Source organism: Oryzias melastigma, unplaced genomic scaffold (genome assembly GCF_002922805.2).
Source record: "Oryzias melastigma strain HK-1 unplaced genomic scaffold, ASM292280v2 sc00466, whole genome shotgun sequence".
In the NCBI taxonomy this organism is placed as follows: Eukaryota; Metazoa; Chordata; class Actinopteri; order Beloniformes; family Adrianichthyidae; genus Oryzias; species Oryzias melastigma.
Window position 1 is genome coordinate 11,453 of NW_023417061.1, and position 4,409 is coordinate 15,861.

Here is a 4,409-nt window from a genome sequence, read left to right on the forward strand (position 1 = left end):
GGATGATGGATGATGGATGATGGATGAATGGATGATGGATGGATGGATGGATGGATGGATGATGGATCGATGGATGATGGATGATGGATGTATGATGTATGGATGGATGATGGATGATGGATGATGGATTTGACAACAATTTTCATCTTCCAGAAAAACAGCCAAAAACAACAAATGTAAACATAAATAAACATTAATATAAACAACACATTTATTATTTTACTGTAAAACGATAAACACAATTGGAGCCCCTCCAAAATAAAAGTATTCCCTGTTTGCAGACAATAAAAGATGTCCTCTTGTGCACGTGTGTGTGTGCACGTGTGTGTGAGGTTGTGCACGTGTGTGTGTGAGCTTGTGCACGTGTGTGTGTGAGCTTGTGCACGTGTGTGTGTGAGCTTGTGCACGTGTGTGTGAGCTTGTGCACGTGTGTGTGTGAGCTTGTGCACGTGTTGCAAGCATCATGAGTGTATTCTCAGAGCAGAAGTGCATGAACTCTTCTCTCGTTTAGCCTTAAAGCTGCAACCAATCTCGGTGCTCTGAAGGAGAGGGGAGTCTGCGCAGACGTGAAGCTGCAGGTCTGACGCACGTCTGCGCACATGTCATGTTCTTGACGAGCGCTGTTAGAGTAAGGTCACGGTCAGGTCTCCCTCATCATGAGACGTGCACGCGGAGGCATAATGTGAAAGGATGAACTGCTGCAGACCTCCTGGACCGGCTTCACCTCCGTCTCACCCACACGTGAAACCAAGACGCTCGCCGTGACGGCGGTGAGTCATCTCAGAGAATCGGACTGAAGCCAGGCAGGAAAAAATCAGGCTTCCCTTCAGAAGTGATCCATTTTTAAGTTGGTAATCACCATTAATGTGATTCAAATCATCAGAAAAACATGTAAAAATGTCAAATCTTTAAATTCATTTGTCAATTTAATACCAGTTTAATATGTTTTCATTTCTTTTTTTCTTCTTTGTTATGCATCTTAAAAAGATAAAAGTCTTTATTAAGTCAATCCCATGTTTCTGTGTCTAACATGGTGGGGGTAGCATGATGATCTGTAGTTTGTTCTACAGCTTTCCAATCAGGATTTTTTCTCTAATAAATAAAAAAATTCTCACTAATGAACATAAAGACGATGTTTGAAACGACAAACTCAAAATAAAACGTTTCTCATTAAAGATGGTAGAGTGAAACCAGAAGAACCTCCCAAACCAACGAGATGCTGTGGACTTCAGAGGAGCTGGAGGAGGAGGAGGAGGAGGAGGAGGAGGTAGAGGTAGAGGAGGAGGTGGAGGTGGAGGTAGAGGTAGAGGAGNATGGATGGATGGATGGATGGATGGTTGGATGATGGATGGATGGATCATGGATGATGGATGGATGATGGATGGATGATGGATAATGGATGGATGAATGGATGATGGATGGATGATCGATGGATCATAGATTTGACAACACTTTTCATCTTCCAGAAAAACAGCCAAAAACAACAAATGTAAACAATAAATAAATTAACTTAAACATAAATAAACATTAATATAAACGACACATTTATTATTTTACTGTAAAACGATAAACACAATTGGAGCCCCTCCAAAATAAAAGTATTCCCTGTTTGCAGACAATAAAAGATGTCCTCTTGTGCACGTCTGTGTGTGTGAGCTTGTGCACGTCTGTGTGTGGGGGTGTGCACGTGTGTGTGAGGTTGTGCACGTGTGTGTGAGGTTGTGCACGTGTGTATATGAGCTTATGCACGTGTGTGTGGGGTTGTGCACGTGTGTGTGGGGTTGTGCACGTGTGTGTGAGGTTGTGCACGTGTTGCCAGCATCATGAGTGTACTCTCAGAGCAGAAGTGCATGAACTCTTCTCTCGTTTAGCCTTAAAGCTGCAAACAATCTCGGTGCTCTGAAGGAGAGGGGAGTCTGCGCAGACGTGAAGCTGCCGGTCTGACGCACGTCTGCGCACATGTCATGTCCTTGACGAGCGCTGTTAGAGGAAGGTCACGGTCAGGTCTCCCTCATCATGAGACGTGCACGCGGAGGCATAATGTGAAAGGATGAACTGCTGCAGACCTCCTGGACCGGCTTCACCTCCGTCTCACCCACACGTGAAACCAAGACGCTCGCCGTGACGGCGGTGAGTCATCTCAGAGAATCGGACTGAAGCCAGGCAGGAAAAAATCAGGCTTCCCTTCAGAAGTGATCCATTTTTAAGTTGGTAATCACCATTAATGTGATTCAAATCATCAGAAAAACATGTAAAAATGTCAAATCTTTAAATTCATTTGTCAATTTAATACCAGTTTAATATGTTTTCATTTCTTTTTTTCTTCTTTTTTATGCATCTTAAAAAGATAAAAGTCTTTATTAAGTCAATCCCATGTTTCTGTGTCTAACATGGTGGAGGTAGAAGGGGAAGAGGAGGAGGAGGAAGAGGAGGAGGAGGTGGTGGAGGAGGTGGAGGAGGAGGAGGAGGAGGTGGAGGAGGTCAGCTGATCCAATCATCTGGAAAACAGAGTTCCGTTTAGAGAAGGAGGAACTCTGTGAGGAGGTCCGTCACCATCTGCTGGAGGAGGAAACAAGAAGGAAAGGAACGAAGAGACTGAAAAGAGCGAGAAAGAGGGCGGAGCCTGAACTCCAAGAGGATGATGGAAAAGACGACCATGTGGTGGCTCCGCTGCCGAACACTGGAGCCAACCTCCCACCAGAGGTAATTCGGGATTCAGAGTCTTGCCCAAGGACACTTCGACACAAGGGCGGGCAAGGCGGGAGTCGAACCTGTGATCTTCCAACCAGTAGTCAACCGCCCTACCGCTGCACCACGGCCAGCCCGTCTACGTAAAGACTTTCATTCTGTCACACACACTGTTAGTGCTAAGGTGAGCTGACACCTGAGTGTTTATGTTGCGCTGAGGTGGATGGTGATGGAATGTACTCAGGGGGAGAGCGCCATCCCCACGCCAAGACCCCCCGCCGGGGCATCAGCAGCCAGGACCCCCCAACACCCGCCACTTGCCCGCTGAGGGAATCCTCCTATCGGGCAATCCCGCCAAGCACCCAGACCAGGGCACGCGAGCCCGCCGCAGAGGCTCCCCACGCCAGGGAGCGGGAAGGCACAGGAGCACAGAGTGAGGCCCCAGCCCAGCCAGAGGAGCAGCCCCCCCACCACCCAGCAGCGCCGAGTGTTCCCCCGCCCCACCCCAGGTACGAGCCAGGGCCCCCCAGGGGAGACCCATCCTCAGGCTCTCGTACAGCCGCCCGCCCTGCTGCGGGAGAGGGGCACCCAAGAGAAACGGAGGTCCCGGAGGAGTGATGTAAACAAGGCCCGACCAGGCACACCCACTAATGAAGGTTGGAGAGGACTAGTTCTCGAGAGCAAGGACCGGACCACCGAGACCTGGACACCCCCAGGCTCCGATGTAGTTGATCCCCTGATCTTAAATCTCGGGGATCCCACTCTCGGCGTGAGGAGGAGACCTCCGGGCCCAGGAGACCAGTAAAGGTGTGGGTTTCAAACCAGATCAGAACATTTCTGCTCTGCAGCTAAAATGAAAACCTGGGATTAAACGGATCTCTGCGGTTCTGTTTCACAGCTTTGTCTTTCAGGACGAGATCATGAACTCGTGTTTGCAGTTCAGTCACTGTTGGGTAAGGTACTGGTGACCTCTGACTCCTGATCTGCTGGATTTTGAAGGCCACTCAGGAATTGTGGGAATTATTATCCGAGCCTCCCATTGGTCCGCTTGTTGAATTTGTTGACTCGTTCAATCAGCAGCAGCTCTGGCAGCACGCTCGCTAAATTTAACATTCATGTTCAGCAGAGTGATGTCACGGCTGACCTCCACGCCAGCCACTATCTGACCTCACCAAATCTGTGAGATACTATAACTTTCAACCCTTAACAGATCATTCATGGAGCAGAATCTGCTGGAATGATCGTGTTAACAGCTGAAACGTTTCTGTGAAACAGAGAACATAAACACTGGAGCTGCAGTGTTGAACATATACAGAGGATTTTAGGTTCTAATCTTTGATCCTTTGGGTTCTTGTGTACATCTGCATATGAACCAAACAATCTCAAGGATTTCTAAAAATGATGTTTCATCTTAAAAACAAACTCTGTGAAACTTGTGGTGAATCAGAAATACTTTAAGCCTTAGTGTGACTCCGCCCATCGATTCAGGGTTTAATCGTTTTGGATGGATGATGGATGGATGGTGGATGGATGATGGATGATGGATGATGGATGGATGATGGATGGATGGATGATGGATGGATGATGGATAGATGGATGGATGATGGATGACGGAAGGATGATGGATGGGTCATGGATGGATGATGGATGATGGATGGATGGATGATGGATGGATGATGGATGGATGATGGATGGATGGATGATGGATGGATGGATAGATG